Source organism: Festucalex cinctus, chromosome 1, assembly GCF_051991245.1.
Source record: "Festucalex cinctus isolate MCC-2025b chromosome 1, RoL_Fcin_1.0, whole genome shotgun sequence".
Taxonomy (NCBI): domain Eukaryota; kingdom Metazoa; phylum Chordata; class Actinopteri; order Syngnathiformes; family Syngnathidae; genus Festucalex; species Festucalex cinctus.
Window position 1 is genome coordinate 16,173,332 of NC_135411.1, and position 14,323 is coordinate 16,187,654.

Below are 14,323 nucleotides of genomic sequence, written 5' to 3' on the forward strand. Positions count from 1 at the left end.
GAAAAGAAATTGTCGCGCAGACGTCGCTACGCGTCTTAATCGTTATTCGCAACAACGTTGTGAACGGCTTTTTCGGACACGGTAACTTCCTGCTTGGGTGAGTTCTTGAGAAATTGTGAGAAATTCTGGTTTACCGTTGTTTATTTCCTTTTTTTTTTTTTTTTTTTTTATGTTCATGTCTGAAGATTACAAAATTTTGCTTTTCTACTCTATAGCAGGGGTGTCCAAACTATTTCATTTGAGGGCCACAGCCAGAAAATCAGCAGTACGCAAGGGCCACATAATGTTATGAAGAGAAATTGTTTAGTCCTAAAAATTGTACAAATAATTTATTTGTGCTTTTGCATATTTAGAAAAATGCTACAGTATATAAACCAATTTATTTGTAATATGGCAGTATGGTTATTATAGTTTTGGATTTTTTCATTTGAGTTTTTATTAGTTTATTTCTTTAAAAAAAAATGCTTAGTTTTAGTTCAGTTCGTGAGTTTCAGTATTAGTATTAGTTTTTTTTTTATGTGTATTACTTGTGCACACTATTTAAAAAACAGCATGGGAGCAACGTCATCTTTTGGTGCTTTTCTATTGGCTGCTGCTAGATGACATCACTTCTGTGTGACATACTTTCAAGCGTCATTATTCCGGTTTATATCAAAATAAAACTAAAAAAAAAAAAAAAAAATCACATTTTAAATCATCCCCAAAGGCTGATGCATTAAATTAATTACCAAAGACTAAAACGAACGACATGTTTGCTATAATTATAGTTAGTTTGAGTTAGTTTTCGCTTTTTAAAAAGCATTTTCGTTTTTATTTTATTTCGGTGTTTTGGAATTTTAGTTTTAGTTTTTTCATTAGTTTTAGTTAACTAAAATAACCTTTCATGGCACCTGTTTTTCGATACCCTCCCTTCTTACTTTGACCATCTCCAAACATTTTTTGTTTTGTTTATTTTATTTATTTATTTTATTTTTGGAAAAATGGAGGGCGGGCCGCAAATGGCCCCCGGGCCGCAGTTTGGACACCACATCGTATTGTTAGGATGGAATGATTACAATTTGAAAGATGAAGTCATCAACCAGCTGCTGAACTCACTTCCAGTAAACTTTGTGAAACGATTGTTAAATATTCTATCAGAGGAAACTTTTGTTCTTGAGATTAGGAACGCTGTTTTTTTTTAACTTACATTTTCCTTAACTAATCACAGAAAAATGTGAGGTTTAATATGGCACATTTCGGCATACACACGAGATGGATATATCAATGAAGGCGCAGATCCAAATTCTGACTTGGCAGAGCTCATTCTCGATCTGTATGTTGTCTGTTTCGTACATTTGGCTTGAGCTAAGATAATAATGAGTTGCATTTATATTCAAATCTTTTTATTACCCAAGATGCATAGAAAAGTCATTGTTGTCATTTTCATGCAAAAATGTGGTAGCGATTGGTCTAATTTAATATATTTGTGAGTGAGGTTCACTTTTTAAATGTAACTATTGACATGAAAATTCTAATTGAGAAGCTCCTGTACTGTACAGTACGTATATGGGGCTTTTCTTTTTTAATTTGAGCAACCATGATTAAACAGAAAAATAATTCAATTCAAATACATGCATACCATATTAGGTATCACAGAATTTTGTTTTTAGACTTAGACTTAGACTTGTCTTTATTGATCCCTTTGGGATGGCCCCCTCTGGGAAATGTACATGTCCAGCAGCAATGAGAACAGATAATAAAATAAAAAATAATTCAATCAATGAATAAATAAGGTTATTACACCAGACATTGAATTAATAATGATAATAATACAAAATAAACACATAAATAAATAAATAAATAAATAAATAAATAAATACATACATACATACATACATACATACATAAATAATAAAAATTCAATCAATCAATAAATAAGGTTATTACACCAGAGATTGAATTAATAATGATAATAATACAAAATAAGCACATAAATAAATAAATAAATAAATAAATAAATAAATAAATAAAAACATACATACATACATACATACATACATAAATAAATAATAAAAATTCAATCGATCAATAAATAAGGTTATTACACCAGAGATTTAATTAATAATAATAATAATAATAATAATAATAATAAATAAATAAAAATTCAATCAATCAATAAATAAGGTTATTACACCAGAGATTGAATTAATAATAATAATAATAATAATAATAATAATAATAATAATAATAATAATAATAATAAAATAAAAAATAAAAATTCAATCAATCAATAAATAAGGTTATTACACCAGAGACACCAGAGATTGAATTAATAATAATAATAATAATAATAATAATAATAATAATAATAATAATAATAATAATAATAATAATAAATAAAAATACAAAATTCAATCAATCAATAAATAAGGTTATTACACCAGAGACACCAGAGATTGAATTAATAATAATAATAATAATAACAATAATAATAATAATAATAATAATAATAATAAAAATAAAATAAAAATTCAATCAATCCATAAATAAGGTTATTATCTGGACAGCAAAAAAATAAAACAGCTTTTTTTGTTTTTTTCAATAAAAGTTCTAAATATATGCATAGGGCTTTTTGTCGCGGACAGCTCTCAATCAATGGCGATCCTTCCAGATCGCACTTGCAAGAATTGCCGAACTGAGCAATCGGCGTGAAACACTTTGACAAATCCAACTTCCCCCGGCGACGGCGGATGAGAGGAGCGACATTTGTGTGATGAGCAGAGAAACAGCAAGAAGTTCTAACAAGGAAAAGCCTGCCAGGTGGCGAACTGGCTGCACCAACAGAACGCACAATCTGTCTGCTTCTCCTTCCAAACCATTGACAGCTGCCATCACCAGCCTCGCACACTCGCACTCGGTGGCTCCTCAGCTCGCGGCCCATCCCTCTTTAGTGTTTCCTGCTAACCTCAGAGACAGGGTCACCTGGCCCCCTTAGTCGCCCGTCTGTGGGGTCCTGCTGGCCCCCTGGAGACCTGCCTGCTCGGGGAAAGCGCAGCTAACAAAGGTCTGGCCAAGCTCGTTTCATACGCCCGACCAAAGGGGCTATCCCTTGACCCTTTTCGTTTTTGCTAAGCATCACATCCCACGTATTAGAGTAAGGTATCACAAATGAGCCGGCCGCCTTTTGATCCTCTTTTGATCGCGTTTTATCTTCAGATTGGCGCCAGATGGAGTCGCGTGCCATTCTCTGTATCCCAATTGGAAGCATACGATTGCGGCTAATAGCATGTCTAGTGCTAGACAATCTCAATTCAGCCCCTCATGTGAAGGTGTAGGGAGGTGGGGTGGGGTCTTAGTTGGTTTAAAGGCGGAAGGGAAGCGCTTGATTTTCACACTTCAAATGAAAGGCTACAATTCACTGTATTTTAAATCATCTGCAAGATGCGTCCGAAATTGACTGAGGGACTTTTAAAAATACAAGTATTTTATCAATATTTGATTATTTTTCCATTCTGTGTAGTTTGTTTGGGTCAATTCAGAGGCAAAATTGCTAATAGCCTAATGTCTCAGCTTTAGCTAACAAACATTTGGGGCTTATAATTAGCTCTTGCATGGTAGTCCATCAATTTGAAAGGTGCAACAAAGGTGCAACAATTCATCGACAACTAATCGATTATTAAATTCATCGATGATTATTGTGACATCATTTAACTTTATAACTATTATGTTAGCCTCTTCACTATTTTGACGTGCTTCTCCTTCCACATTTCTCAACCGATTCTCACCATTCGAACGTCAACATGTTCCAAAAATTCACGCAATGTGTGCTATTATTTTTTTTCTCATTCCAACAATTCAAAATTTTCCCACAGTTCCACATTTTTTCACTCCCCCAAAAAATCCCATTCATTCCCAATGACACATTCAATATAACAGATCTACATCATTCTGATTCAAAATTTTAAATTCATTCATTCCACCTTGGGAATCATTTCCAACATTCCCACAGTTCACACATACCAAAAATTCCACAACATATTGTTCATGTTTTATTCATCAGTATAGTTCCATATCATTTTAAAGGATATCATTCTATTCATTTAGCTTCAAATTCATCACTCAATATCATTCCACATTTTTCCATTTATGTTACATTTTCACCAAAATCTTCATCATAAATATCATTCCACACCTTTAGAGCTGTCAAAATGAATCGATTAATCAACATCGATTATCAAATTAATTTTAATAATCGAGTAATCATTTGGAGCCATTTTTTTTTTATTTAAAATTGTCCAAATCCTCTGATTTCAGCATATCAACAGTAATTGTTCATGTAAATGAAAGAAGACTGATTATCTTAATCAACTCAAATTTATTTATAAAGCGCTTTAAGAACAGGCATTGCTGTACGTAAACAAACATCAGTTTTGCAGAAACAAGAACAAAGCAAACATTTTGAAGTGCAAATACAGTTCTTTTTTTTTTAAACAAATACATTTAACATCAGTAAATAAATAAGAAGTAGTGACTAAAGAGATAAATAAGACATTTGCAAAAATTGTCCAAATCCTCGAAATTTCAGACTCTCGCTTGTAGGGAAAAAAAAAAAAAAAAAAACGCTCACATTTCTGTCGTCCTCCATGAAAGCAGAGTGGCTATTTTTGTGCTGAATCAAAATAAGACATTTTTTCCGTTTATATGCCAGTGTTCACATTAATTCTTAATATTTGCTTCCACTTGTCTTCCTTGCCTGTTGCTAAGACTTCAGTTCCTGTACAGACGAGTAGTGAGATTTGGGGTGTTGTTTCAGGTGTTTGTTAAATAGAAGCAGTGATTTCAATAGATAGAAAAGAGATGTCAAATCTGAATTGGGTATTAAATGCATCCCACATTGTAGCAGGCCCAGGAGACATTTTGTTTCACCGAGGCTGACAAAGAACCTTACAGTTTTAGAGTCTTTTCAGCCAACTGAGCAAAGCCAATTGCACAGAGGCTAAACGAAAAAGAGAGTTGCACAAATCTAGCATTGCAACTGGGCTAAAAATAAAACCTGGCAAAGTTATTCTGATCCCTTATTGGTCCCATAGTTTGATTTCACATTTAGCATTTGCATTCCCCTCCGCGTAAACATTTCATTCTTCCCCCTTGCCGCAGCACAATGAGACTTGAGTGACTTTGGCAGCAGATTTTTGGATCGCTGCTCCCGAATCCACCAGTGTATGTTATCAGCAGGTAAACAAGCTTTCCAACAAAGCCATAATGGCGCGGCAAGCGGGCATAAAGAGGCTCATCTCAAAAAGCTATACAAGCCATCAAAGCTTGGTGTCATTTGCTCGACACCACGCTGCAGCTGCAAAAAAAAAAAAAAAAAAAAACAGCAGTGGAAATCGCCCGCCTATTTCCAGACACTTCACAACTATTTGTATCGATTATATACTTGTCAGCGTAATATAAGCCGGCAGATTACAAAAATAAGACAAGGCCGTTTTTAATGTTTGCTTTTGTTTCGCGGCGGGGAATCAAAAACGTTGTCACGCGCTACATTAACGCGATTTGCGCAACAAGCTATTTGAATAATTATTTCCACACTTGTATATCTATATTTGGAAGGATTACCCGTGCAATTCAAGTTAGCGTGTGAAGAATTTGCCTACTTGAAATAGAGGAGGTTTGCTCTGGGGGGTAACTTTCATGTATTCATATACAAATACAATACAAAAAATATTCTACATTTGCCCAAACTCCAAACACTTACCTATTTAAATAAAAACAAAAAAAACATTGTGTATATTTCTTAATTTCATACTATTTTTGTACATGTATCTAATTTATTATTCACATTATTTATGAATTTAAATAAACAATATGACCCCATAAACAAACATCTACATTTACAAAAGGGTGAACTATTGTCCCTGTAATAATTGACATGTGACACCGTCCAATGAAATAATGGCCAGTCACAATGATGCGCCGCAAGAAGGCGGGGCTTAATGAGAACGTTTGATATTTATCTGATACTTCTACTTCTTTTTCCAAATGATTTTCATTAACTCATTCACGCCCAGCTATTTTCACTGAATTTTCACTGTTTTACTGGATTTTTCACTGATTTTGCAAGGCCCACAGAATATTGCTATAAAAACATGGAACCTACCAAAAGAAACATTCTCTCTTCTTTCATCAGGAAAAAATATATATATTTGTATCTATTTCCGTTTTGTAGCAATTAGCATAATAATATAGCTAGGTTTCAGCAATATTCACATTCCTGGTGAAAACACTGTCAAAAAGAGCTTGTTGCAACATGGCTCTGGATGATCTCTTATACTCTGCTGCCACCTGCGGGCCGGTTTTTGTAAAAACAACCATTGCTCCTCCATAGCGACCTCCAGATCAGAAGCTGCATCAAAGCCTTCTCTATGCTCTAGCATCAGAAAACGTAAAAAAACGTATAAATACGTTTTTGGGAGTGAAGGAAAAAGTATTTAAAAACGTATTTATACATTTTGGGGTTTGAATGACTTAAAAATATGCAGATTGATGTCATGAGCTCCGGAATCATTTGCAATTTTTTTTTTTTTTTTTTTTTTTTTTTTAGATCTTGGAAAATCTTCAAAACTTTATTTTAGGGATGGGCGAGTACCAATATCAGGTCATATTTCAAGGTATGGGTACTCGCGACTTCAGCCCTCATGTACCTCACAAATTTAATGTTATAAAATTAAGCCCATATCCCAAATGTTCGCGCGTGTTGGCGAAGGTGTCGAAAAATTTGCGCTTGCTCACTAAATGTTCGCTAAATGTTCGTCTGGAGTTTTAATGGATTTTGTTGCCGCAAGGAAATTTCGAACATAATGAAAACATCAAGGTTGTGTTTCCCTGCCACAAGAAAAAACATTCAAACCGTTTAGAGAATGTTAAGCGAACATTGCGACCATGTGCGAACCCGGACGTGAAATCAACGTTCGCTAGCGTAAGAAATGTTGGCCCCTCAGTGGGGCCCTTGCTTTTGGGATCTTTGATATCACATTCATTTTTTCAAATCTAGGCAAGGAAAGATGATCACAACTGAATGGATTGAACTACCAATACCGATACCAATTATTAACAGGCAAGGAGGCCGATGACCGATATTTGGAGCTGATATTCATTTGCACTGAAAGACAAACTATTTGCATCAAAATAATAATAATTTAAAAAAAATGTAACTTTGTTGAAATGCCTTTAAAACAATTTTTCAATATGTTGAATGTTTTTCTTTTAATTAAAAACATACAGAAAATAGACATCGTTTTAACATTCTTGCAAAACAATATCTCCCTAAAATGTTCTATTGTAAAAAAAAAAAAAAAAAAAAAAAATCCCCAAATTTTTACATCTGAAATGTCAAAATCACTTATATTAATTTCAAACCAAAACAAAAAAAATGCAGGTAGTTCCCAGTGTCAGCTTATAAATTTAAGTGAAAAATTAAATAAATACAGAAATAAGTTTAATTAAGCTAACCCAATTTTAAATTGACCTTTTAAACCGATATCTCACCGAATGACAAATGCTTATGAACGCAGCATTTTTTTATTTTTTTTTTGTCAAAGTTCGTAAAAAAAAATTCAAAATATATTCGCAGACAGTAAAAAAAAAAAAAAAAAACACTCTGAACATGTTCCAAATACTTTGTGACAATAAAAATGTTTCTGACAAGTTCAATAAATTTTGTTAAACATTTTTACGAACACCAAAATTCACTAAGTTCGCAAACATTCGCTGCTCAAATACTAGCTTTATCGTCCTTCAGATTTTAGTGCTTAAAAATGTTTAACTAATTAATCGCACAACTTTGCATAATAATAACATTTTTCTACTTTTGGTTCTACTTTCTTCTACAAAGCTTGTCACAGATATTTACTTGAATAAAATCTTACATATATATATCCAATGTAATCATGACAATTTTCTATTTTTGTAGGTCTCAAACATCGCCTTAACTTTCCCTAAAACGCGTACAAAGCTCCACTTTTCATCTCGTTATGCACACTCCACGCTCGCTGCTCGCCGCCAAACTTTTCCGCAAATGTGCCTTTTGGGTACGACACAAACCTACGCACTTTCTTCCTCTGCGAGGGAGCCTCAAAAGCTCCCCTTTCACACCGCTAATTAGCCATAAAACGCTGCCATCAGTTGGTGACAATTTCCAATCCCGAACCGATAAATGTGTTGAAATTTCAAATGTATGCGGCTGCGTGTGTTACTAATAGCGATTATGTGGGTTGGGGAAAGAAAAAGAAGAAGAAGAAAAAAAAAAAAACTCAAGCAGGCTTCCAGTCATATTTCGCCGACATTTCATCAGACATTTAATCTGGCCCTGTCTAAGATTTCCTCCTCAACCTGTAGTCGAGGCACAATGGCGGATGAGATTATGAAGCATGTCTGTTCAAGCATGTCTGTTTGATCATCATTGTGTTGAGGTGAACTTCTCCACTTGACAGCAGATATATAACCTAATCTCTCTCCCAGGCAATGAATAGGGCGGAAGTGTGATGGCATTAAGTCGATTTCCTCCTTGCGTTGCACTTTCAGCCTTTAATTCCCCTTGGCTCTTCTTCCAAACGCTGGCATTCATTTAGATTTCAAAAATATAAAAATGTTACGTGAAGGCTTGCCTATTCATTTTCATTGATCTGTCATTTGAAGTTCACGCATATATTTACCCCTCCGCCAAACAATGCTTGTTTATTTACAGCCGCGTCTATCTCGCCGAGTGTCAGGGAATCAAATAAAACTTGTGTATTATCTGCGAACGGCGGGTGATGCGCGTGACAAAAGGGCGAGATTTGACATTCTTTGTGAATCGGCGCCGACATCGTCTTGATATTTCGCGGGTGCTCATCTAAACCTTCATTTAGCGTCGGCAGCCTGCGTGTTGACACGGGGAGAAAAAGACATTGTGGCGTTTATTTGGATTGGCGCTGAGGCCCCCTTTAAAAGACGTATTAACAGACCTGGCCTGATCAAAAAGCATACAGACGGATGATTACATGCCTTTAAAAGGAGTTGACGACTTCAAATGTATCGCACATTCTGACAATTGGCATACTAGTTAACGTAGCCGTAGTTTACTTAATAATCGTTTCTAATACTCCCACTCCCTCTTGTAGCTAAAATATATTTTTTTAAAAAGGCTCTCAATGTGATGTTCTACCCAGTAATAAATCAAATGAATGACGAAACACAACAATAAAAAACATTGACATATGCTAAGCTAACTTGAGCTCGGTTAGGCTATTTTAAAAGTTATGTCAGTGTATCCTAAAATTACAAACTACTGTCAACATTAAATATAGTAACATCAGTTCCATTAAAAAGCAAAATGAAGCCAGTGATTGTGTCACATCTTGATAAAAATAAAGAAACTACGGAAGTGTAGAGCTGCCAATGTGGAGTAAACATTTTTGGCTGGCGAGTATGTTCGAACATACTCGCAAATATATTTGAACGTATTGAAATACGTTCAAACATACTCGCAAATACGTTCAAACATACTCGTGAATACGTTCAAACATACTCGCAAATATGTTCGAACGTACATGTAAGCTACATGCTACAAAGTTAGCATACCTTCCCATAATCCCACGGGGTATTATTTGTGCATGCGCGAGTGAAAACAAAACCCCATTGTGTTTATTCATAACTTTTACCATTTATTATGTCTGCCGTGCATGATTTAGGTTCGTCATTTTTCACCCCATAATGCAATGGGGTATTACACTTGAGAATACCCCGTGGCATTATGGGAAGGTATGCTAACTTTGTAGCATGTAAGCCTATGTACGTTCGAACATATTTGCGACTATGTTTCAACGTATTTGCGACTATGTTCGAACATATTTGCGACTATGTTCGACCATACTCGCCAGCCAAAAATGTTTACTCCACATTGGCAGCTCTAAGCTTCCGTAAGAAACAACAATTCTATAAACCTGCTAAGCTAACTCAAGTTACGTGAAAAGAACTAGGTCATTTCAGTTACGTTAAAGGCAAGACGGTTTGAGAATTACAGAAAAATGTTTTAACCATCTGCTAAGCTAACTTCGGTTATGCTAGCAGCTAAAGACAAGTTTGTTTGTGTATGTTTGTGTGATATAAAGTAAATTTGCCTTCTAATTGGAATATACACATGTAATCAGATGTTACTCTTTGGTGTGTAGCAGCTTGAACAAAACAAAGAAAACGTGATTTTTTTTTTCCTTATGCTAACTTTCGCTATGTTAAAGACAAAATGGAGTGAGAGATGGTTGGGACTCAAGAATACTTAAAAAAAAAAAAAAAGTGTTTATTTCAAAGAAAATGAAAAAATCAGTCTGTTACATTACAAGTAAATACATATTTTTATAAATTGTTTTAGTGACATTATAACACAGAGGATCTCCTTATATTGTGATTACAAGTGTAGCTAATATTGTGGCAATATATTGCTCATGCTTCATAAAACCTACACTATGTAATCATATTTTCTTGTGCTTCTGAAAGTTATCTCAATGCATATTCATATATTTTGAACATGTACATTTAAGCTATATAATACAGTTCCATGTAATAAATGAAATCATGTTTAACCCATCCATTCATTTTCCACGGTGCTTATCCAGAACTGGAGCCTGTCCCAGCTGACTTCGGGGAAGCGGCAGGATACGCCCTGGACTGGTTGCCAGCCAATCACAGGAAACAAAGACAAGCAAGCAAGCATTCACGCTCACATTCACACCTAAAGATCATTTGGAGTCGTCATGAACCTTATTTTGGGAAGATGGGAGGAAGTCGGCGACTCAGGAAAAACCTTTGCAAGTGCGGAAGAACATGCAAACGGCATAAAGGAAGGCGAGTGACCGCATTCAAACCGCCAATCTCAGAACTGTGAGACCGATGTGCCAACCACTTGTCCACCGTAGAACCTGCAGTAAATATTTTGTTCCTTTAATTGACTTTAGAGGTACAACAATTAATTTATAGACAACTAATCGATCAGCACATTGATCTGTAATTATTTTGGTAACTAATTTAAAATTGTCCAATTCATGAAAATTTCAGTCTCTCAACAGTAAATATTTTCCGGTTTGTGAACCTCCACTTTACTTTACTTTGTAAAACAATGCTCAACATTTGTCATGGAGCAAACCAGAAGCAAAACATGATCAAGTTGATTGTTCATTTTCTGCAATGCCAATTTGAAATAATCACCTGTTTTTGAATAAAAGGCTGGAATTTAAAATATTTGGTAACACTTTATAACTGTTATAACTAGTTAATAGATCATTAGTAAACTGTTGAGTTATTTACTCACAGTTAATGAGGAAATGAAGAATAATGTTCCAATAACATATAAACTATTAACTGATACTCACCAAGTCACTAGTAATTTACTAATAGATTGTTTTTGATCTATTACTCATTTAGTAGGTATTAGGTATAGTTATAAATGATTAACTATAATTCATTACCTAACAGTTTATTATTATATTATCTTAAATCAGCATTATAAATCCTTAAATTCTTAACATATCATTAATAATTCCTTAACAGCTTACTAATGATCTATTAACTAGTTATAACATAGTGCTACCAAATGTTTGTCGATTCATCAGTTAATCGAAAAAACAATTGAGATTCATCGATTACTGAAAAACCTGGTTCTATTCAGTATTCTCACATTATTATTTTTTTTTACGTCAAATGTCTTAAGTTTCCATCTTTCAATACTATTCATCAGTTTACTTTTTTCTGTAATGTAAGCACATAAACGAATTTCCACTGTGGTTCTTTTTATACTTTAGTAATATTTTATTACTCTGCTCCATTTTCTGTTTATTTTCCCTAATGGGATGAAGAAAGTATCTTATTTGTCTATTGTGGTTGATTTATTTATTTTTTAATGGCTTACAAACAATACCGTAGCTCAAAGGTGCCCACTATGATGTCCAGTCCATTCTCCTCTCCAGCCAATTAAAATCTGGCCCGCGCCGAGGCGGGGTCGTCAAGTGTTTGCCGAGAGAAGTTTGACAGCCATTCAAAGGTTTGAGCGGAAGCGGGCGGGCGGGCGCACGGCGACGCGGGCATCCCCATTCAGCCTGACGCGAGCCACTCCCGGCAGCACCGAGCTCAGCGGGGGGTTGTAAACATTTACACTAAGCGCCTGTCCAGTGCACATGCTCGCCGCTTGCCAGCCACCTCGCTTATCGAATGTTGTGTTGCATATTTTGTCATTCAGGCCTGTCCCGAAAATTGTAGGAATCACACCATCAATTTATGGAGGAGCCATCCAAAAATGTGACAAGAGGCTTATGCTGAGCGGAGGAAATGGAGCTAAACATTGTTAAAACACCCCGAGACCCACATGGTAAGGGAGCGCTCGGCGGCGAGCTGCGATGCACCCCGCTGTGAACTGGGAAAGTGATGTTGGTTGGGCTCGCGTCTCGCCGAGGGCCGCGGCGTTCCCGGGCCCCCCTATTTGAAGCCCTTTTCAAGTCTGTTGCCGGCAGACGCGTGCCAACTGCAACGCTTCCTCAAAAGGCAAATTCAAATCAACGTGCTATATAGCGGGCCCAATTCCCCAGACTGGTTTAAAGGCGTGATTAAAAGCAATTTGTTCGTATAGATGCCCCCAAAGTCACTCACAATTATTTTTAAGTGTTCAAATTGCAATCTATATATGGAACCTCGGGTATTTTAAAAGGAAAAATATAGTGCAGCAGCTTAAGTGGAAAAAAAAAAAAAAAAAAGTTCATTTTTTTTATGCTAACTTGAGTTACGTTATAAAAAGTGTGTTAAAGATTGTGGCACCCTAAAATGTAATACTTCAAGTCATGAACAAAAAGACAAGAATTATTATTTATTTTTTTTAAAAACAAAGTACACATAACTAACACTGCAGCAGAGCAGTTCTAATCAAATGGGCGGAGCTAAACCCACTGGAGAGTTGGTTTAACACCAAATAAATCAACTAGGGTTGCACCAATCACAATTTTCCAGCCGATCTTTTAAAAAGTCTGACCTGACGATCTCGATTTTTGCCGATACCGATTTTTTTTTTTCTCATTACAAGTAGGATATTACGGAGCCCCTACGGTGACATGGTTAAAAAAAAAAAAACAAAAAAAAAAAAAACTTTGCGTTCTCTCGCAAAGATTGTTCCCTCGCAAAAAACTTTGCAACACAAAAGTTTTTTTTTTTTTTTAACCATGTCACCTTAGGATATACCTTTAGTGTTCCAATCTTGTTTTATAATAAAACATTGAACAATATCGACGAAATAATCCAAATGTGTTGTTTTAACTGCACATGAAGTAGTTCTCTTAAATAAAAATGAAAATCCTATTAGTCATCTCAGCAGAAGAGGACAGTGGCTGACTTTGACCTTTGAGGAGGGAGATGAAATTGGTGGAAAAGATCGGTTTATTTTTAGGGGATCGGCCGATCAACCGATCTTCCAAAATTAAGAACATCGTGGCCGATAAATCGTCCGTCCGATCGATCGGTCAAGCCTAAAATCAACTGTCAAACAACTCCAACACTGACCATTTAAATCAGTGTTAAAAATACACTTTGAGGGTTGAAATCAACTACAGAACAGTTAAGACCAAAATTTTAACACTCCAATTTGCTTATGTAAATTTATGTTGTATACTCAAAATATAAAACGGAGAACTTTGGACTGAAAATGTTTTACATTATGATTTTTTTTTTGAGACACACCTGAAAATGAAATGAACCCAATAACATTCACATATTATTATGACATTATTACTACAATATCAAGATTTTTTTTTTTTTATTGCATCCAACCATTCATTCATTATGTCAACCGCTTATCATTGGTGAAATTACATTGTTGGTTTTATCACATTTTGCGCAAATATTATTAACTAACTACAGTAGCTGTTTTTGGAAAATGAACACATTTTGTTTTTATTGTTGCTGCTTCTTTTACAGCGAACTTCTAGGCACGTTATAGGCATTGTTGACATTCTGTGAGTGTATCCCGTGTTACAACTGAATGAAATAAATTCTGTTGTTAAATGTAAAATGATGGTACAGCAGCTTGAGGGAAATAACAAATGTTGATTTTGACAAGGGGGCGTTAACTCATTTGCGCCCAAAAACGTATAAACACGTTCTATTTTAAATGTTGCCATGGTCCCACAAACGTATTTACACTTTTTTCTTTGTTTTTGTTTGTTTGTTTGTTTTAATGCTAGAGCATACAGAAGGCTTTGATGCAGCCTCTGACCTGAAGAGGTCGCTTAAAGCAATGGTAGTTATTAGAAAAAAAAAAAAAAAAAAGGCC

The 14,323-nt window shown here is 35.1% G+C and overlaps 1 long non-coding RNA gene across 1 annotated transcript in view; it reads left to right on the forward strand.

Moving 5' to 3' along the window:
* The window catches only part of LOC144017676 (uncharacterized), a 121,270-nt gene extending 107,359 nt beyond the window's left edge, over window positions 1–13,911 (forward strand). Inside the window, exon 7 of the long non-coding RNA XR_013283227.1 lies at window positions 10,632–13,911. This is a non-coding gene — a long non-coding RNA (uncharacterized LOC144017676). The remainder of the gene's footprint in view (window positions 1–10,631) is intronic.
* Window positions 13,912–14,323: the final 412 nt, after the last annotated feature.